The following is a 23523-nucleotide window of genomic DNA, read 5'->3' as shown; positions in this document are numbered from 1 at the left end:
AAATGGTGCTGTTGATTCTCAAGTGTGTGCAGTCATTTTGCATAAACTTGTCTTGATCTTTAATGAGAACCAAAAGGGAAAAGAATGTACTCAATGAACAGAAAATATGGACAACTTGGTGGAGTGCAGGTGCTGAATCTCCCTTTGCTTTCTTTCCAAGTGAAGATGATTGATCTGGCATGGCACAGGCTCAGCACGGCTGCTGTAGCTTGGCCTACATCTTTTCCCTCTGAAGACAGCAAGAGCTGGTTCACTCTAGCCAGGGGCTGCACAGTTCTCTGAAGTGAGTGTTGCTAAAACCATTCAGAAATCAAAAAGAGAATAAATTAGCTGGTATGGAACTTATTAAACATTAAGGATGCAACAGAAAAAGTAGTTGAAACTGATGAGAAATGTGCAAGTAGAGTTAATGCAGAAATATCTAAGCATTTTATTTTAATATTTCTTTTTTGTGTGTTTTCCTTGATCCTACCTGAAAAGGCTGTATGGAAGTAGATAAAAAGTTGCACACAAGTACCCTCTTTATTATAAAGAATAGTAGCAGGTATTTACAAAGGAGATACAGAGCTGAGCAAGTATAAAGTGGCTTTTCTCTCTTATGTTCCTCCACTTTCTAGCAACCTTCAGGTCTTTGAAAGTTATCCTTCCTTCTGGTGTATTTTCACCTAGATCATTAAAGTTTCCATAAACTGACATATGAAAACCAGATGTTGACATGTTTGACTTTCTGGACTTCATTCTTACCTCTTGCAGAGTGTTTGCTACCCTCCTTCTCTACAATCCTGAGTGTTTTTGATGCTCCTCAGTTACAACTCACCCCAGCAGCAGAGCTAGTAAGAATTTCAGGCCCCATACTGGGTTGAAAAAAAAAAAAAACAAACAAAACAGAAGAAGGATAAAGTACAGACAGTTTTTGAACAAGCAGGAAAAAGATGAGTTTACTGGAAAAAGAAGTTGCAGGAAGGACAGAAAGAAGAAGGGATAAAAGGTCCTGTTTTGTGTGGGATATCCTAAACTATCAGTGTAAAATAAAATAGGTATAATTAGTGATTTAACTGCCATTTGAGAAAGGATAAAAACTTTTGAGTACTGGAGCTTATAAGCAATTTTGTTTCCTCTTGAGTCGAATATAGGATTATTTTAATATTAGAAGCAGAAGTTTAGCATCAAATGAATAGTTATTAATAATTCTATCTTATCATTTTAGAACCATCTCTTATGTTTCGCCTTCTACTCAAACTTCTATTGCATTTTCTTTCCTGCCTCTTTCTTCTTTTTTATAACCTTATTTCACAAAAGGGCTGAGAAAATATTGACATTTTTAGCCTTCTCGGAGGGGGTTGGTGAGACCTGTTGGTGAGACACTACCTTGGAACACTTTTTCTCTCTGGATTTTTAAAAATCCTAATATCTTTTAAGCAGGGATATCAGACGTATAATTTGCTGTTAAGTAGAAATATAACTAGCATCACCTTTACAAAGATTATCCAAACACTTGTATAGACAGACAAGCACTTCTCATTAATACAACAGTCAGACAAACGATGCCGAGCATCACATTTTCACATCTCCTAGTAGGTGATCTTTCTACTGGAAGGTCCTGAAAACTTGGATTTAATTTCGTCTTAAGAGTTACTTTATTGCAGGATGTGAAAAGAAAATTAGTTCCCTCTGAGCCCTCTACATACTCTTACTTAATGTTATTTTCATTATGCTTTGCCATATGCATTGTTACTAGTATTGACATCAGCAGGAAGTCTCCATATGATGCCATAAAGGGGTGACGTGTCTGCTCACACAGTGAGCAGTTCGGTGTCTCTGGAATGCAGATGTTAGTAGGGAGACTTAAACATATAGGAGGACAACTTTATGAAGTCCAGGGAAATTAACTTACACAAACAAAATTATACATCCACTTTTGTCCATGTGGCAACTTTTTCACTCCAACTACTTTACAGACTATGTATATAGAAGTTAACTCACCTGCACTGTGTTAGGTGCCCCAGGGCTGTAAACAACAGCTACTCAGTAAGAGAGCATGAAGTGAATAACATTGTATTTAATTTACATAGAACAGGGTACTCAGCTGGAATGTAACTTAAAGCTGTTTTAATTTTGTTTCAGTTAAGTTAAAAAATGTCCTGTCTGTAGAAGCAAGATCATAGCTGATAAAATCGTGGTGATAAGTTGCTTATATTACTGAAAACATTTCTGTGGTTATCTTTAATCATATTTTATCAGAAAAAAACCATATTGAATTCCTGCAACTACCCTGTTTATTAGTTTGCCTGTACAATCTAATCTGGGTGATTTAAAAACTTAGGTAAACTTTCCTGCTTGGGATTTAAAAATGGTCTTTTGTTTTTCTAATTCTACATTAGCTTTCCTGCCTTCCTCCCCCACCCCGTCCTCAGAATCTTTGACATAATCAGAGGATTGATTTTCTTGGAGACCACTGAGTTCAAGGTTCTGTTAGTTATTTGACGTCTTCTTTGTACTTTAGTTTTTCATAAGCAGAATTATACAATCTTGATTTTGTAAGTATATTTTTGTCAACAGGGAACACAATTATCTGCCACAAGATGGAGTATTCACTCTGGATTCCACATATCCTCATATATATTTCAGTGAATGGACACAAGACTTATGCCTCTGAAATGCTACAGTGAAAGTGACAAGTCACAATTTAAACTCCTTTTTTTGTATACTCAACTAGTTAGGTAACACTGGAGACTAGGAACTGAAGTTAGCCAAAGGTGATATTACTTTATACTGAAATTATTTGTTTATCTTTTCTGTTCAATCTGGTTAGCTTTAAGAAAAAAATGGGTAGTTAAAAGTGTCTTTATTAAATTCTTATAGATCATAATGCAGAGCAGAACACTTGCTTAGTAACAGTAATTATGTAAAGCTGAGGCTCTATCACAGTTCATGTTGTTAGCCTTGGTGACTGACTCCTTAAGCTCCATAGGAAAAGTTAGGAGGAACAGTGGCTCTTCAGACTGGCTGTTCTCAGCAAAACCCTGCTGGATTCAAAAATTTCCTAGGTCTGTACATTATACTGTTGCTGCAGAGGATGCCATAGATTTTGGTCTGTTCCTCATTTGCAAAATAAATGGGCTGGATTGCAAAGCATCTTCCTGAAGCCTGACATTGCCTGTCTGTCTCACTGGAGGTATGTGCCAGTTTGTGGAGCTGCATCATCAGCACTGGTTTGGCTCCCCAACAATTAGTAATGAAGAAAACCCATAATACTCAGGATCCACTAAGACACACTTCATCTGTCACAAGATATACTTCAACTAGGGTTTGGCACAAACATGGAGAAGAGTCTATGGCAACATGCAGAGCTGTCTAGGGCTCCACAGATTACAACTGAAGCTCCCTACATCTGTAGATCCTTAGCTCTTTGAAGTTTTTCTCTTCTGCTTTGCTGCTCCCAGCCTGGGGGCAGAAGAGTAGGTCAAAAGCCATACAACAGAAACTACACAAATTCATGATTTTCTCTTCATCCTGTGGTTTCTATATGAAAAGAAAGCACACAGGCCACAAACAATACAAGGTATAATTGACATTCATTTGCAATCATTTAGCTAGTAACTCTGTCCTTTTCAGTGTGTGTCCTGGCATAAATTGCCAGTTTTTCTAAATGAAACACTAGATATAGACTGCCAAAAAATTCAGCACTTCCCTTTTTTTGCCATAAACCATGTGCTATAGTTCTGCAGCACAATAGTTGAAGGCTCTGTTGTTTACTGTGTACTAGCCTTGGTGAAAACAGGGCTTCTACAGAGACCTGCCACTTACTTGGTGTTGGTCTTTTCTCCCAAGTTACAAGTGATAGAACAAGAGGAAATGGCCTCATGTTGTTCCAGAGGAGGTTCAGATTGGATATGAAGAAAAATTTATTCACAGAGCAGGTTATCAGGCACTGGAATCGGCTGGCCAAGGAAGTGGTGGAGTCATCATCCCTGGAGATATTTAAAAGACGTGTAGATGTGGCTTAGGGACATGGTTTATTGCTGGACTTGACAGTGAGATACTTTGACAGTTGAACTTGATCTTTAAAGCCCTTTTCAACCCAAACCATTCTATGATTATATGATTCCCTGTTCTCCTCCACCACTATTCACTGAATATTAATATGAGCATTGCTACGAATCACTCATCTTCACAAGGCTTTTTCTGAAACAAATATTAGAAAGTTCCTAGGTGAAGATCAACCCTGTAGATTTGTTCTGCTGAGATTTGTATAGTCCTTCTCCTAGGGCAAATATGAAGTTGCATATTAAAGCTGTCATTGTTCTAAGAGTGCCTTGACTGAAATGGATTAAGTAATGATAAAAGGAATCACACAGAAAAAAATCTCCCTCATGTGGCATTCTAGTGGCCCCGTTCAGATCAGTTCTTCATTATGCAAATGGAGTTTTCCTTCACCTGTGTTATTTTGCATGGAATTTCATCTTTTGTTTCCATTCCACATACAGGGGCTTTGTTTGTTTGGCTTAGTATGTATTTGCTGTTGTTGCCACTCTTTTTATTGTTATTGGCAAACAACTGTACTCAAGGCTTCAGCAGTTTGGATTTTTTGATGATTTATATAGTATGGAATCTTTAATTTTTTCTGACATGGAAGACATAGAAATTCTATACATTAAACATCCAGCATTGTTGGATGTGTTATCCATAACAATCCATAAACATTCAAGTTCCTGATCCAAACAGCAGAGATGTCCTACATGTCATATAATACCTGCCATTTTGTAAAGTTCAGTTATGATTTCTACATAACCTGACCACAAGAAATAAACAGTTCAACACTTTCATGTAAGGATGGAAGCAGCTGCTATGGTTGTTTTATTTTTTTCATTTCTTGCAGCAGCAGAGATCCAAATCTTTTGAAGTGTTAGAAGTGCTGTTAGTTTAACGCTGTATTGCTCAGAGCTTTCCACTTTATGTAATTTCAGTTTTTAAATGCAGAGTGAGACAGTGCAATAATTAAACAGACATAATTTGTAATGATGAAATGTTGAGAAAACTTGCAAAATAACATTAGCTTCATCAGTCTTGTCTGTTCCTTTCATACGTTTTCTTCCTTGTATCTTTGCATTTTGCTGTTTTCCATGCTCCAGTGTTTTCTAGACTCTAAAGAGGAACAAGTCAGCTAATTCCACCTCTGTAGCAGGGGGATGTTGCTTTTCCATCACTCTCTATCCTCTTCAGATAAGCTTGCTGTACAAGTAACGGTTTCCTTTAGCTGGGGTTGTGCTCCTCATAATGTTTACTTTGATTTTTCATCTGGATAGGCAAAAACTGAGCCCTGACTATTTTTTTGTTTTGTTGGTTGTTGGGTTTTTTGTTGTTGTTGTTTTGTTGTTTGGTGGTTTTTTTTTATTTGCTGATGTCTAGAAGAAACTGTGGAAGCTGATGCAAAATGATTTCCAGTTTGTGCTACAGTATAAAATGTTAGGATTTGATGCCTTTACTTGTAGAAGTACCTTTTCAAGGAATTGGACACCATGTGGAAGGTTCTTAAAGCTTTAGGACACCCAAGACTCCTGTTAGTTTCAATCAAAGTTCTAACTACTCACCACTTTTTGATAATTGTTTGATGATTGTGTTTTTGAAAGCTGCATTCAGGCTGTCATATAAATCTGATAGACTCTGATTTTGTCCATTTTTGCTGGCTTAGGGGAAAGGTTTCCTACAAATGGCCTGTGGTACTTACAAAGCGGTAGGAAGCAAAATTTCGCTTTTTTTTTTTTTTTGTCCGGCAAATTAATAGTTTAATTGGAGGTATAGCACCTGCAAGAAAAATGAATGTGCAATAGAGCACAGTAATTGCTTCAGAAGAACCTCTGCATCCATTCATTCCCCAAGGAGAATATATGATTGCTTTAGGCTTTGTGTGTGATTGTTCCTGATACCTGGATAAAGGACTATATTGGCAAAAATACATTAAAAAAGATTTTAAAAGAATTTTCATCTGTAATACATAAAATGGTGTGCGTATAGTAGTAAAAAATGATATATGAGATTCTATATTGTTATGTTGCATACTATATTTTATATAATATAAATTACAATACATATTATACAGATACATACATATAATTGTTTGAAGTAAATTGCTGGACAACTGTAAACATTAAAGAACAGTGAATGTCCTGTGATTGGGAATAGACCCCAATCTGCTGTAACGGCCTGTGTCCAACCTTATCTCCTTGAGTGCTAAGGGTTTCCAGACTATAATCTGTCAATTAAGGCTGAGTACTCTTCCTCAGACAAAACAACTGTAGGGAGAAACAGTCATGATATCTGAGGTAAACATACCATTCTGCTGACAAATACCCACAAAATAAATTTATCAATTTCATAAATGTGATCAAAACTTTGGTCACCATGTCTGCTTTCCATCCCTGCCAATTTGAGAATTCTTGTGTCCTGACAAGTGGTCTGCTGGGTGAGTCCTGGAAGAACTCATTTAGAGCTGGTGGGACAGAAGACCCCTACAAAGTGGATTTCCCACACCTGTTACCTGATTGTTACCCACATTTGTTACCTGATGTAACAAATCAATTTCTGGTTCAGTTCTACACTGCCTCAATTTTAAGAGTGAGTACTGATCAAGGTTGCAAACATCAGTGGTAGCTACAACACCTCTACTAGATTACACAGGTCTGATCTAGATCAAGGCAACCCCAGCACTTGGCTAGCAAATAAAACATTTAAGACATTAGAAGAAAAATTATTTCTAATATCTTTATTTGGAATTATTACGACTGAAGGTATGTGGTTCAAGCACTCATTTGTCTGGCAGTTCTGGAACCATCCTAAAATTTGAAACTGTTCTTCGGAAGAAAGCACAGTTTATGAGAAGAGGAAGATAAATATCTATTTTAAGCGAGGAGTGTATTTTCTTCCTTCATAAAACTTGTATGTCTGTTAGTAGGACTAAAAGGTATAGTTTTAGGTGACAGCTGAATGCGGAATTTCTGTTTTCCTCCAAGAATGTGTTTTAAGAATGGCATGCTGTATTTTATAGAAATAAAGTTGATTTAAGCGAGTACATTAATGGTGTGTAAAGAGTAGAAACTGACTTTAAAAAAAAAAATAAATAAAAATTTATCCATTATTATGCAGTAATGATAAGAGGATTTTTTAATTATCATGTTAATTTTTAGTATATATTTAATGGACTTGTTTTAAATTTGTGAACACTCCTTAATGTGCAGTACAGACTGGTGAATTCCAAAAGCTTTTGATGAAGAACTACAGAGTCTAAGTCTGCTCTGAAGCTTCTGCAGCATACTTACCTGTGTTCAACTAGCAAAAGCAAATTTAATAAAAAGAAGCTTGACTGTCTATCTCAAAATAGTGAGGATTATGTCCGCTGCAACAGCTGCTCTGCTTGCAGCCCACAGGGGGAAGACTGATCATAAAACTCACGTCAGGCAGCATTGTGCACTCATATGTGATGCACGTGATGTGCCAACAATCTTCTTCTATTGCTTCTGTTGAAAAATCCAGATAATCACTGCCAGTCCTTGAAACAAGATGTTTGGACTGATCACATAATGTGCAAGGAGCATGCATTTAGAAATACGCACAGTTGCTTCTGTCTGTGAATACAACTAAAAAATAAATGGACAAAACATTCAACTACAGTAAATTGGTTTGTTTTAGTTGGAGGTTTGTGAACAGAACCATTTAGCACCAGATGAAGTTGCAGCCCACTAAGTCTAGACACTATTGTAATTCCTGCAGTGGAAAGGGATTTTCAAGCAAAGAACTAGAAACAATGCACTAAGTCAAGTGGAAATTTTTATTATAACTCCTCATGCTTCCAAATGCTGATATTGCCTTATTCAAAGGATTACTACTCCCAAATCTTTCTGTGTCAGGGTGATAAAGGGCTACTTGATTGGTTTCTTAGAGGCTAATCTTGGGAACTGTAAATAAAGGCTTGTTAAAAACAGAACAAGTCTTAGAGCCTATGAAAAACAACCTAAGAAAATTCTCATTCACATTTCAGTGTCTCTATCACTTTAGTATATTGCTTTTTTCCTTTATTAACTTGTCTCAGACAGAAGTTTTATTTAGATAGGCAGCATACAGCTATCAAAAAGTGATCAAGAACATTTTTCTCTTCATTCAGTCAGTTCTTACATGAATATGGTAAAAAAATAAAATCTGTACTTCAAAATCTATTCTGCTGCACTGATAATTTTACTGGGCTTACTTTGATTTTTTGTGCCTGCAGAGATGTGATGACATCCATTTTTCATAAACTGTATCTCTGACAGTTCTGAAAGTTATTGTAAACTTACAAATTTTGCAGAATTTGAGGACAAGTATTGAACTTTGGTGGAAAACTGTGGTTTCACCTGTGTATGTGGTATTTACTCTGACACACCGATGGATACTTAATGATATTTACTATACACAATTTTAAAATGTGGTTTTGGAAGAAAACAACCCACCATACCAAATAAAAACCCAGACAAATTTTATTAAAATTAATGTCTCCAAAACGGGTTGATAATCTGTGTTCTGTAAATAAGATGGTTCATAAAACTGGAAGTCCTACTGGAAACACCACACTGGAGAAATGCCAGCCTGAACACATTTCCATGCTGGTTCAACTCTATCGTGGCTGCATGCTAGCAGAAATGGAAGTGTCATAATCTTCTGCAACACCTTTCATTTATTTTGGTTCACTTGCCATGCAAACAGAAAGCTGTTTCTGGAAGTGCTACTAGTAGAGCTGAGCAGGTGTAGTTTGATTTGTACAGCCTTTATTAGTGGGACCGATGTGGAAAAAACAGAACAGGAAAATTTGTGCTACTGACATCTTTCCTTTTGCATAAAAGCTCCTCAAACTTGAAAAATAATAATGGAAATACAAGCAAGATGGGATCCCCCAAAGACATGTTCAGTGTTCCTTCTCAAAGAAAACAACAGCCCCTGGATTTTTTGTCACCTTGCACTTAAATTTACAGACAATTTCTGTCCATTATCCCTTTGGTAACCAGATCAAACTGTATAGAACATGGCCTTCAGAGGAACAGTGTTGTCTATTGTTTTTGTTGCCTCTTTTCTGTAAATCTTCATTTTTACCAGTATTGTATTTGATACTTTAGGTCCTGCTCTGCTTCTTATAATATCATTTATACTTTTTTATTTTATTTAAACAACTTAGGAGGTCTTATTATTAATAATTTTTACCATTATTCATTGGATGTTGACTATCTTACCTTTGGTTTCATTATTTGAAAAGTGGTTAATTTTTTTCTGAAGCTGCCCCTCGCCCCTCTTCCCCTTTTTTAGACAGATATGAAGTATAAAAATTGCTTTTCCATGGCAATTTTGCCTGACATTTGCAGTGTCAGTCACGCCCACTCTATGGAGATGTTACAGCAGAAATTTATTCAGTTTGAGCACTTTAGCTTTCAAGTGTAATTTGAATATCCTTTGCTTCTGCTATCAGTTTAACTGAGTTTGAACCTCTGTTACTCCAAGAGAAATTAGTTCAAAATTTCCAGCTTTTTTCTGGACATTATTATGAATACATAAGCCAGCTGAGGTTTGCTCTGAGTTAGGTTCAGAATAATTTACTAGGAATTAATGAAGTTGTATCTGCAAAAAATATCCACCTGACAGCTGCAGAGTGGAAAATTGGTCTACTGCCTATAAAAGATGGCTATTAAGATGATTCTATAATTGGATATTTCAGTAACTGTTGCAAAATGAAATTTTCCTTGAACAACAAGATAACCTAGCAAAGGAGATTAAACTTGTCTAGGAGTGCAGCTTGATATGATAGAAGGATAATTGGACTCACTAGTACTTGAATAAAGGAACACAATAGATTTAATTCAGAAAGATCATAATTAAGTTCTATACAAATCTCAGGATATTCATTTTTTGTTATGATATACTTATCAAAGCACTGATGACTGCTACAGAAATCACCGCCATGAATGAGACTGTGCTTACAGGAGAACTAGAGAAATCTTTCAGTGTATTAATGAAGAAAAATTTGATGCAATCTTAATGTAGTGTGACAACCATGTGCATAGCAAAAATACTCCTGGGAGTCTGAACTATTCCTGTGGAAGAAACTTTAATTTGAGCTTTCCATAGTATTACTACAGGATGCTCTGAGAACTTCACTGTAAGCTCTGTAGAGAAGGTGTCAAATGTAGCTTGAACAGCTTCCTAGAATTTTCCCTGTTTCATTCTCAGTTTGTCTGGCTTTCAGTTTGAGGTGGTTACCTCACTCCTGGGCAAAATATTTACTCCTGCTAAATGTTTTTCCCTTTGAGAAAAATCATCTGAGAAATCAGGTGTCTTTCTTCTGGCTGTTCTTGCCAGATGCATTTGTAATTTCCTTCTCTGTCTTTTATGGACCTAAGAAAAGGTCCACTGGCTCTCTTATGTTAAGTGGCACTAGGCTCACAGGTAAGGTCCAATTCTGAGTTACATCTGAAACTGTCACTTAGCCATTTCACAATGCAGAGTGTGTATCTCCACCTCTGAACTAAGGATCATGACTCTCATCATGAATGTTGTGGTTCAATCATTAATGTTTAAAAGACATGCAGAATTCTGTTCTGGACTGTTAAAGAATATGACTGAGATTATAATTTCAATTTTACTGTATAATTTTGTTCAGTGTTGCTAACTAAATTACTTTCCCAATTTGGTCTGGGTAATTATTTTGGCAGATATTGTCCACTGTCCAATTTTGAATGCTTTTCTTGAAATGGAAAGTTGTGGAGTCACTAAACTGGAGATATCTGCATTCACTGACTCTTTGGCAGATCTGTAGCTGGGTTATTCCTTGTCTTGTGTATAAGATAAGTGATATAGAAGGGAAAAAAGATCTATTTGGTACACCTGCTGGCCCCAAAATTGGAGTTGGTCTCAGCAGCACTTCTGTGTTAGCATTGTCTGGTGTCCTCCAAAGACACAGGTCCAGTAACACTGCAAAAACATCTATTGAGATGAGGGGAGTCTAACAACTGAGTGAAAACTAGGCAAGAGCAAGTTAATTTTGTACCGGCTGCTACAGATCACACAGCAGTACATGGCAGAAGCATGAAGCAATGCTGAGTGATTGCACTTTACAAGGAAAAATAATCTGGTACTTCACATCAACAAGTAACTCCACACAATTGCACCATAAAGTCTGACTGCCCATCTTGACATTACTTTGTGTGCATTTGTGTGTATGTACACAAAATCAGTGTGAATATACATTTGTGTCCCTGGTATAAAGCTGCTTATACAAGATTATACTATTCCAGTGATGTTCTTACAGGACAAAAAGTGGGTGATTCAATTTCTGACCTGCTTGGCATATCTTTTTCGATCAGCTTTCCTGTCAGCACAAAGGGAATTATTTCCATGGTTAAAAAACACAGTATGTAGAACTTGTATTTATTATTTGTAACTCTGCATTTACCAGTAGCCTTTCTCACAGGGAGTTTTTTGCAGCATACTATATCTGACAGTAGCATACACTCCATATTACCCTATACTGGCCTCATTCTAATTCAGGTCATAGTTTGCTTAACTGCATATTCTCTCGTTAATATTGTGAACTTTTAAGGCTGGTAGCAGCAGTAATAAATAATTCCTACTAATACCAGTGTGTCAGAATTTATAAGAGCTTTGTTCAAAAGACTCATAAATGCCAATAATGACACAGACTCGCCTTGAATCTAGAAGTGTTTAGCTGGAGCTAATGTCTTTACTGAAATCCCCAAATCAGCTGTGAAGTCTCCTTAGCAATCATATTTAAACTATTATTTACAAAGAAGTCTACAATGTCCTCACCATCATAATGACCTCAAAAAGCCAAAGTCAATGCACACAAGCATGAAACACCAGATTATCTTAAACTCATTACTGTGAACAACTCAAACATAATGTGAGCCTCCCACAATCCAGTTGTTCTGCCAGCTGTCACTTCAATAACTTTTAGTAATGTCCTTTGGATTTTGATGTTTATTTTGTTTTTTCTTCCTTCTTCTTTTTTTTTTTTTTTTTTTTAATCAATCTATTTATTTAATAGAATAAATTTACTCATCTACCTGCAGATAAAGTATTTCCACTTATTAACTGATGTCAGAAACCCCAGATGAGGTTTTACCGTACCAGAATCTCCCTGAGTAGCAAGGTTTTGAATAAAGGGGCATCCATCCAAATGTTTCATTGCTGGTTTAGCAGAACAAATTTGTTAGGAATTTGACTAAAGACGTGTCTTCCTCTTATTTTAGATTATTAATCTCTAATAATCATGACAAGGTAGATACAAATATATAATTTCCTTACACACACTATAAAGCTACATACAGCTAAGAGTTCTTTCATACATACATTGGAAGAGCAGTGAAGCCACCTTACAAATGCAATTTATATGAAGCTGTGTGTTGGTTCAGTTGTTCTTTTAAGATACTAAAAACCCCTCATTCCTCTAAAAGCCAGCCTGAAGGTACTGAGTCTGGTTCAGACCTGTGTTCAGACCATGTGCCTGGAGACAGGTCACCTGGCACATGACATTCCAGCTTTTGTAGTTTTTGATGCTCTAATTACACAGAAGTAGCTTGAAGTCTTTCTAATAATGCTTCTGTATATACAATTTTTAATGCAGTGGCATAAACAATTTTGCTTTTTGGATTAGCACAGAAACTTTGCAGTGGAGTTGCTTAAGACAGAATTTGGAAATAACTGCTGAGATGAGAGCATTGTTTGAGGGAAATTAAGTTAATGTAGTCACAGATCTTAATCCACTGAGCATTTTTTATTGCATTTTGAAAAAAAATAATTATATTGGTCTTCCTTGCTGCATTGACCTAAAATACTTCCTCTTTTTCATGTGTGGGACTGGTTCTGTTTATAGTGTTGCCTTGTTTGACATTAATTAAATGTACCAGAAAGCTTCTTATCTCTCGAAAGAATTCTTTTTCAGTAAGAAAAATAATTATTTCTGAGAACTGGAAAGAAAAAGGAAATTAGGTGATAGAAAAAAAAGAAAAAAAAAATCACTATGCAAGTGATTAATAGAAATTGCTTGGCTCTTTTTCAGTTATGAATTAGTGTTTTTCTCAAAGTCCACAGAGCTATGCCAATTATACAACCACAAATTCAGCAGAACAGCAGGCCAAAATTAAACAGCTATTTAATGAAAGCATAAATTATTTTGTAGCATCTTGTTCCAAAGACAGAATTTATTTCAAAAGGAAGAGAAGTTTGTTTATTTGAAACTGTTACAATGGAAAGAAAAGCAGTATTCTTCTATGTGCCATAAGCCACATACTCTTTTATCAATTATTTATTTTTTTTCTTTCTCTCTTTTATAAAATCAGTGTGTAAGTCGTGTTTCCCACCCCCCTGGAAAAAAAAGAAAAAGTTAGCTCATTGTTATGGAAATGCAAACCAGGATGTGTTTGTCATAACTAACGGATTAATTTCAAAATCAATATAATTAAAGAAAACCAAAAAGGTGATTTCATATTTACTTAAGAAATAGACATACAAGCTAGCCTAATGTGTCAACTTGACCATGATAATTGCCAATTCATGCACTCTTCAGACATGGCAAGTCACTTATTAATTCTACTTAAGTCACAGTTAAACAAGATTAAAGTAAGTGACACTGCTTCTTTTTGCTACAGGTTTGGAGTGGACAGGTTGCCACAGCCTCGTTGTTAAACAATATCAATTTGACCGGGTGTTACAGTTGTCAGTAGTTTGAGACATAGTTAAAAATATTCTTAAATACTTCTTTTCTACACTTGAAAGTGAAATTGATTCCTTAATATCATTTTGCTGCTTACCTAATGGGAGCTAAAATTAGATTAAAATTAAAGCTTGACAGGAAGACCTAGTTTGGCTGTGCAGTACAAGGGTAAAACCAGTCCTCTGGTATGTGGAATGCTCCCAGTTCTAGTGGCACATAACTTGAGGGGGAAATGCTACACATACTTCAAGCTTCAGAAGAGAGGATGACCTCCATGAGCTTAATGGAGCCTAAAATTAATTTAGCAATCCAGTTTCTTAACAGGAGCCTCAATATTTAAATTGAAAAACACCATTTGATTATTCAAACGGGAATTCAAAATGGCCAAGGAAGACACAAGGTCTTCCTTTTTTTTTTTTTTTTTTGTTTTTTTTTTTGTTTTGTTTTTTTTTTGTTTACATACAAATGTGTTCTAAATGTTTTGAGTGTCCCTGTAAGGGCTGTGCTTTGATATAGATTTTGAGTATTTTTTAATATATAGTGATATATTGGAAAAAATAAGATACTTGTAGCTTTTCTGTTTTTAGCAGCAACATGTTACTGTTGCAGGAAGAAAATATCTCCCAAATCCAAGAAAAGAAGAGAGATTTTCATTTCAAAAGACCTCGAGTAATAAATACTTTTTGCTACTTGAGATAGCAATAAACTTCAAGTCCTGAAAGTGAGACTAGCTAATACAAAAAGCTCACCACCACCCACTTAATTAGAGACAAGCATTTCCTAGGTAAAATACAATGTGATACAAGATTTAATTTTTTTTTTATTTTTTTTTTTTTTTCCTTTATGAGTGAGTGACAACAGCTGATCATAAGTTTAAATGTTGGATTGGGTTTGTGTGGAAAGGTTTTGGTAGCAGGTAGGCTGCAGGAGTGGTGTCTGTGAGGAGGATTTCCCCATGCTAGACAGAGCCAGCTTCATCCAGCTCCAAGATGGATCTAACACCAGCCAAAACTGAGTCCATTGGCAATGTTGGTAGCACCTCTGTGATAACGTACTTAAGAAAAGGTAAAAAACACCATGCAACAGCAGCTGGAGAAGATAAGAAAAAGAAAAAAAGAGAGAAACAGCCCTGCAGAAACCTCCCTGCAGACACCAAAGTCAGTAAAGAGGGAGGGTGAGGAGGAGCCCCAGGTGCTAGAGCACACATTCTCCTGCAACCATGGTAATGACCATGGTGAGGCAGGCGGAACCCTTGCAGCCCATGGAGGATCCTAGTGAAGTAGTTATCAACCTGCAGACTGTGGAAGACCCCATGCCAGAGCAGGGGGATATGCCCTGAAGGAAGCTGTGACCCTGAACCTACAAAAGAGCAGGGTTGTGTCAGGAATGGTGGACTTGTGGTGAGAAACCAGCACAGGAACAGGTTTTCTGGCAGGACCTGTGACTCCATTGGAGGCCCACCCTGGAGCAATTTGGTCCTGAAGGATTGTACCCTGTGCAAATGAGCCATGTGGAGCACTTCTTGAAGAACTGCGGGCTATGGGAAGGACCCATGTTGGAGAAATTAATGAAGGACTGTATTCCACAGGAAGGACCCCATTTTGGAGCAGGAGAAGACTGTGAGGAGGAAGTGGCAGAGACAACAATTCCTGTTTCCCACCCCCTGCTTTGCTCAGGGGGAAGATGTATGAGAGCTGGAGGTGAAATTGAGCCTGGGAAGAAGGTTTTTTTAGATTTGTTCTTACTTCTCATTACCCTACTCTGATTAATTGACAATTAATTAAATTAATTTCCCTAATTAGAGTATGTTTTGCCCTTGATGGTAATTTGTAATTCATCTCCTTGTCCTTATATTGACCGATGAGCTTTTTGTCATATTTTTTGCCTCCCTCACTGTTGAGAAGGAGGAGTGACAAAGTGACTTGGTGGGCATCTGGTGGCTGGCCAAGGTCAACCCACTACAAACATAACTATAAGTTTGCTATCCACAAAGGAATTAAAATCCAATTGTTGTAGGATTAATGTTCACACCAACCTTTATTAAAAAGGGTCTCTAGTGGGTTTTAAGTGAATTTGTTGTGCTGCCTCAAAATTTACTTAAGTCTCAACACTGGACTACTGCTGAGCTGCAAGAACGAGGATGAGTTTACACATGCAGAAAAGGAGGTGTTTAGAGTGACAGCCTCTGGTGATGGTTCAGATGTGCTTATTTACCTCACTACATGCTTTAAAGACACAGACATACCTCATTCTCATTTTCATTGACTGAGTCAATTTTTCATTATGTTTAATCAAATCAACAAGAAGTAAGTAATTTACAATGAGTAGTTTTTTTATCTTTTAAATTATATTCTTGTATGTATCATCCAACTACTGTTTCATGCATACTCACTATAATCTTTATTTATGTGCTTACATGCATGTATGGAGGGGGGTGTGTGTATGTTTATTTGTTAAAAAAGTAATGTATTGTAAAAAATAGCAAGTGTAGAGACTTTGTCCCAGAGGAACTTGTTGCATAAAGAAATATCTGAATGCGAAGAAAACTCACTTGTGAACCAAAACCCATGGCCACACAGAGGGCTGGGTTAGATTGGCTCCTTGCATCTTTTCCAGGTCCCATTTCACAGTCCTTCCTGCTCCAATTCCCCCTTCCACACAGTAAAGTTTTTTTCTTAGACAGTAAACCCCAAGTATTTAGCTTCAGATATTGTTTTATGGACTTTCAGACATGTGTTAAGGACCAGTCCCCAGGATCCCCACTTGTGGGAAGTGGTGCAACACCTTTGTAAGCCCTCAACTAAGCCTTGATTGCATCCCCAAAGGACTGCCTGAGAAGGATGGATGCAACCCTGGTGGCCTGCACGTGGCCTACAGCCTGAGTATACAATGATTTAGATAATGATGGAGGAGTGGAGGGGATGGAGGTACTCTTGACTTGCTCAATGGTGAGATGTCTCATGCAAGCTTATCTATCATTGTGAAATAATTGTTTAAGTGAAACAAGCCTGTAAAAGGGGGAGCTGTGATGGTGGGAGACTCACTGACACCAACTGTCCCCTGTTGGCTGGCTCAACTCTTGATCCAGGTCTGGTGATTTTCTGTTGTCTATATCTCTAAACTTTTCTCTTCCTACTCTCTCTTTCTCTCTCTCTCTTCCTTCTTAAAATCACTTACTAACACAAGGCTGAACCACTATTTTTCTCAGGTTGTGCAGCTTGCACAGATACGTATTGTGACTTTTGTGATCCAAATAATCAGCCTTTATGATCACGCAGCTTCAGATAATTAGTGAAGCACCAGTATTCCTTATACAGTTTTAATTAAACTTAATATTCAAATACAGAGCTTGAATGTTTTTTCACCTTAATCTGATACAGGGGTATCAGAGGGTCGAGCGTTTCCTCAGACTGTTACATTTTAATCCGGGAGGGCCAGGTCTACATGAAGATTGGATCCAGCCTTACCTATGCTCCTCTCTGAGAAGGAGTTTATAAAGCAAGAGGGTCCAATCTGAATCTCCTTGGTTTGCCCTACCCAGGTTGTGACAGCTTACATCTCTGGTCACACAAAAACAGTGAAATGTACCTGTTTGGGCCTGCAGATCTAGACTTCGAAACATCACTGAGACTGCATGGTGTTGTAGCTTGGAGAAAAGCAACCAAATTTGCTTCCAACATGATTAATTTAATACAGAAGAAAACCTTAGTAAAGTACTTCCCAGTGGAAGGAGACAGATCCCTAAAGTACTGATGCAGTGCAGTATTTAGTATTCCATACACAAAATTTCTGAGTATATAGTAGCTTGTACCATCACACCGTGACTGAGGATCATAGAATCATTTAGGTTGGAAAAGACCTTTAAGATCCTCAAGTCCAATCTTCAACCCTACTCTGCTATGTTCACCCCTAAACCATATCCCCAAGCACCACGTCTGTATGGCTTTTAAACACATCCAACTACTTCTGGTAAAGACTGAGGCAAAGAAGGCATGAAGCACCTCAGCCTTTTCCTCATTCTTTTTCACTAAATTTTGCCCCACATCCAACAAAGGATGAAGGTTTTCCCTAGCCCTCCTTTTGTTCTTGTTGTATTTATAGAAACATTTTTTATTGTCTTAAATAGCTGTAGCTAGCTTGAGTTCCAGCTGGGCTTTGGCTCTCCTAATTTTCTCTCTGCATTGCCTCACTACTTCTGTGTAGTCTTCATGAGAAGCTTGCCCCTTCTTCCAAAGGCCATAAACTCTCCTTTTGTTCCTGGGTTCCAGCCAAAGCTCTCTATTTGGCCAGGCCAGTCTTCCTCCTCCTCATCTCGTCTCATTTGGCAAATGGGGACAGCCTGCTCCTCTGCATTTAAGACTTCTTTTTTGAAGTATGTCCAGCCTTCCTGGAATCCTTTACCATTCAGAACTGCCTCCCAAGGGATTTTGTCAATCAGACCCCTCAACAGGCCAAAGTCTGCCTTCTGGAAGTCCCTGTTGGCAGTTTTATGGACAGCCCTCCTTCCTTGTCCAATAACTGAAAACACTATCATTTCACAGTTGCTATGCGCTAGATGGTCTCCAGCTGTTATGGATGGAGGAGTTCCCATTCTGATTCAGCTTCCAGATCTGTAACAGGTCTCATTTATGCCATTTGAAATTTTAAACCTTCCATTTTTCCCAGCCATGGCTCATTACTGGCCACTGTACTGATGCAGTTACTGGGTACCTACTATACTTATTTTCCTAACTTCTACAAAATGGAGCAGAAACATTAATCAAAGCTTCAGAGTACTCAGCAGCTAAATTTCCAGTTGAAGATAAAAAAATATCTATCCTTTTACATCATTGTAAGTGGCTCATAATTTATGTCAAGGAAGAAGTAATAGGAGTACCAGGCAGCAATTTCCTTCCAGTGATCCATGAAAAAGGAAGACACATTATTTGTTTAGCAATCTAGTGACAGGTGCAAGTACCTCACATTCTCTACAAAAGGCAACAAAACAGAAAGGATTGTGGAGAGCCAGAAGGCATGAGACAGTGTTTTGAAATCCTTAGCATGTTATTATGCTTTGTAATTACTGGAATAAATGACATTATATTAGTAATTAATTTTTATATTTTAATTTTTTAAAATTATTTTTTAATGCTGCAACCTGGAGCATGGTCTGAATAGCCAAATTTATCCTTTTATTTTGTCAAAGAATGAAAGAATTTCACTTTGTTAAGAACACACATTTTAAATTCTCCCCTTTTCTTTCCTCTTGCTTACTTTTTAGCTTTACTGCTGAAGGCAACATTTAAAATCCTTTCATTTAAATACAAAGGCAGTTTTGCAAGTGTAAAGGTACAATATTTTTTCCACATTGGCTCTCCACATCATTCTTGCATTTAGGTGTATCATTGATAGACTATTCTTTCAAATCTGATGTTCCAGCCATTTTGTTTTATTTCCATAGTCCTACAACTTGCTTGTGGTTTTCAGTAGTAGCAGTCTCCTCAGCATCATTGTTAATTAGAGTAGGAGTCCAGGAGAGGCTTTGCAAACTGTTGCTTTATTTTAAATTGCTGCTTGTCAAAGAAATGTACACATTTTTAAATAGGTGGAGATCTCTGCTTTGCAAAGAAAACAGATTACTTTAGAACAATATTCATTCTGCTCGCAAGCTAGGAATAGATTTTTTTTTAATTTTCTGAAAGTTAAAAATTTAAACTTTTTTGAAACAGATCAGAACTCCAGGACTTTTGAGTTCTGAATCTGAAACAAATCCTCCCTCCTCCACGTATTGGAAATAACAGCTTTAAATCACTGCTCAGACAGTGATGGATTTTCTTTCCTCCCTCATTTTGATCAGGCATTTCTTCCTATTGACTGAAGAGCCATTTCTAATGAAAAGCTGGTGTCCCGAACAATCAGATTTTTTCAATGGAAAAAGGTTCTTATCACAAATTGCTCTTTAGAGATTGTTCTTGGTTGTCACTTGGACTGAAGGAGAATCTCTGCCCTCTTTCATTCTCAGCCTTGTTGACAGGAGGAAAGTCTCCAGCTGTAATACCCTTGCTTTTACCAACTTTGAGAACAGTAGAGTTTCTGTGAAAACTAGTGCTTACATTGCCTTGGTGAAAGATCTGAGCCTGGAGATGAGGAACAGAGGTGATACGGTGTCCTGGTTTTGCTGGGATAGGATTACAAGATCAACTTGCTGTTCAGGGAAGCTGAAATTTTGTAGAAGACTACAGCACCTGATTCTGTGAGAATAAAGTTGATAAGACACTTTTTGTGCCTTAGTTTGTGGCCAGCCATGATATGCGGCTTTCCACAGTGGCCAAGGTATTTAGCAGTTTCAAGCTACCCGGGTACTAGGACTAAGGAACGAAACCAAAGCCAGGGCAGCTGACTGAAGCTGGCCAACAGAATTATTCCATACCATAAACATCACTTTAAAACTGGGAATTTTGCTGGGGAGGGGACTGTTCTTTAATGGCCGCAATCCCTGGAAAGTGTCGTTCTTCATTCTGCCCTTGAGACTTTCTCTCCCATTTTTTGTGACCATTGTGCTCTCACTGGAGCTGTGGTTCTTATGGTGTTTGACATCTAGGATTCACTGCTGGGAGCACACAGCTTGTGACCCTCTATATGGGCTGAGTATATATTTGCATTCCGTATTAATATTGGGATTAATTATAGTTCTTTATTACTATTTTATTAAATCCATTTTCATTTCAACCCATCCTTTCTTTTCCTGATTCCCCTTGTGTGCTCTTGGTCTCATTTAAATACCCCTCCAAATTTGGGGGAGGGAAGTTGTGGAAGCATCCTCACTGCCAGTAGTCTCTGTGACAGCATCAGCTCTCAACACCCCTTCTTGGGTGGGGAGGGGTCATTGGATGATAGAACAACTGCCTAAACATAGATAAATGGTCAGCTGGGAGGTAAACAGTCTTCTCTTACGTGCACCTGCTACAATGCTATTAGAGAGGTAATTTTCCTGACTTCATCCCTGTTTCCTTTTTTGTCATTCTTCACCATGACACAGTAAAAATGAAATAGGAACTTCAGCCTTTGGGGTGTAATAGCATTGGTTCAGCTTTTTAGACTTGAGAGAGAGGATCACTTCTCTACTTCATGCATAGCAATAGAGGTATCAGTAATGCAGGAACAACAGTATTTGAGTTCTGGATTGCTTTTACATTCCTTAGTCTTCGTCAATAGATAAGCATTTTGTTGGCTGACCTTTCTGCTTCTTTCTTTTTTAGCCTCATTAACCTTTGAGGTATGAAGTGGATGGGACAGCAGGCAATCAAAACACAGAAAAACTGAGGTCACGGTAATGACCTTTGTAATGATCCGCATTTTGCTACTGATTATCACCCCATAACTCACTTAGTAGAAGGGACCATATAGATAGTTTCCACCTAAAGCCCATGCAAAGGCAGGTTTAAGCAGTCTGGAATTACTGAAGAAGTCTGCTCTTGCACTCCCCTTCACACACAGAGAGACGAAGGCAGCAACACCTGTCCAGCTGTCAGTGACAAGCAGCTGAGTATGGTAATGTCTTCATTGCACTTCTGGATCTGAAAAGTATACCTGTCCTGACCTTGGGCAGTGAATAAATGAGTATAAAAAAGTCTGAAATCCTGTACTTACCAAAGTATATGGCCATGTTAAAAATTTGCAGTAGCTTGAACTAATGGATAGTCAATAAGTTATCATGTTTAAACTTACACAACTGAAAAGTTAAAAAAATCCTAACAAAAAGAAGCATTTATTATTGTGTGTGTCATGTTCATATTAAAAGAGGAAACATACAGTTGTTAACGTTAGTTATACAGGGCTGATATAAAGCTCGTAGTTTTAAAAACAATGCCTTTTGGACACAGGAAGCTGTATTATTTATCTGGTGAAAATATGAATGCTAGTTTGGAAAGAAAAGTAGTCATAGGGCTGTTCAGCTCTCTCACTGGAGCATTTTCTCTGACATCAGTGACACTGCTTCCAAGTATAAGACAAGCAGGATTTGGCGCTCTGAAGTTGTGCTCTAACTACTGTATTGCACATAATGGTATCTTGCATTTGCTGCTTATAGAGAGCTATACAGTAGGGTAAAAGTGGACTATAATGGTGTCAGTCCAGAGCCTGAGAACTTTGTGGCATTACTTGTGTTCTTTGAGTTAACTACATGTTTTATTATATCCAGGGTGGAAATTGTGAGAGTCTCAGGATGAGACAATATCATCTTGCTGTAAATTCTCTTTTCTTTCATTAAAAAACATCCCTACATCTCTAATCAAGAAATGAAAAATCCTAAGAAATATCAAGAACTGTTAATTACAAAGCCAAGCATGTGTGAGCTTTATGGAGTCAGTATTTGTTTTTATACAGTGTGTGATTTAGTACCACTGAGAATGAAAGAGGTTGTCTGACAGAAGATCAAGCAAGCATGAGCTACTGAGCCCTGTTCTTGCAGCAGCTCTGTCATAACTGATGGCAGCATCTGTACTGTCAGCACTAAAATAAGTGTGTGAATAAAGAGGTGACCCAAGAAAAATTAACCATTTTTGCTCCAGTAAATTTACAGTGATGTATCTGTCTGGCAACCAAGCAAAGAAAATAGTGTTTTTCCATTGTTTTATTTTCCAGTTTCTGATATGTGTGTAAGATGTATCTGAGAGAGCTCTAAACCCTAGAAAGTAACCAAACATCTTTCTCCAAATTGAAGTAAGAGAAGTGAGAGAGGAACCAGAAAACCTTGTTCTATCTATATTTATACTTTGTTAATTTGAGATGATTTGAGTAGTAAAGATAATGCTTCTGTTTCATTTGCTTTATTGTTTCTCTCTTCCATTTGGATTGATCATCTAGTGGTGGTATTCAGTGACTTCACTCAAACCAATTTTGTTACCCTATGTGACTATTTTTTACTCAAATGATTTGCCAATTTGAGCTTCTGACAATCTAAATCATGTCTGATGAGGAGCCACTGTGTCTGTGGCAGACCCAGTGCAAAGTGGCATCGCTACAGCAGTATCTGTGGCTGGCCCATGCTACAGAGAAGATGGGGTTCAGCTTCTTTAGTCAGCTTATGCCTTGAATATTTAAAGACGCTTCAGTTTGCATACTTGCACAAAGAGCGTATTATCCCAAAATATGAGTGTTCTGGGAAATAATGAAACAATGTCAGGAAAACAAAGGCCATGTTTCATGGGCTCAACTGGTTTTGTTTAAATATCTGGTTTGTGGGAATCTGTCATCCTGTGACTTGCAGTGCTCTTTCCCAGGTGCCACAAAGGAGTCCGCATTCTGCTTGCAAGGTGTGTTTCAAAAACCTTTGTGAAACTGTTCAGCTTTTCCTGCCTTTTTGAGCTCTTCCCACTGCAAAGAAGAAAGTGTTTTCCTAGATACACTGGCAAAAGGCAAAGACTGTTCTGCCTTCTTTAAGACAAAGTGAGGTACAACTTTAATTTACTTACTGATGGAAGTGAACTGGTACTCCTGATCTTCAAAGCTGAAAAATATAAGAGTAAAAGGAGAAAAGATGTATAGTGCTGTTACTCAGCATTGTTTGAGGACACCTGAGCCTTCCTCAAAAGATCCCTTCAGAATCAATGGTAAGAGAGAGACCAGAGGCAAGATGGACACCTGGAACATTAAATCAGAGAGCTGAAAAAAATAAAAATGGCTCATGCATTATTTTGGAGAAAAAAAAAAACAACCTAGCCAACTTGTAAAATACCTATTTATTATCTACCAGTAGCTTTACTTCAATATCTGCATTTTCATTACTCGTTTTC

The sequence above is a fragment of the Apus apus genome, chromosome 2 (assembly GCF_020740795.1).
Source record: "Apus apus isolate bApuApu2 chromosome 2, bApuApu2.pri.cur, whole genome shotgun sequence".
Taxonomy (NCBI): domain Eukaryota; kingdom Metazoa; phylum Chordata; class Aves; order Apodiformes; family Apodidae; genus Apus; species Apus apus.
This window is presented reverse-complemented; position numbering follows the sequence as displayed.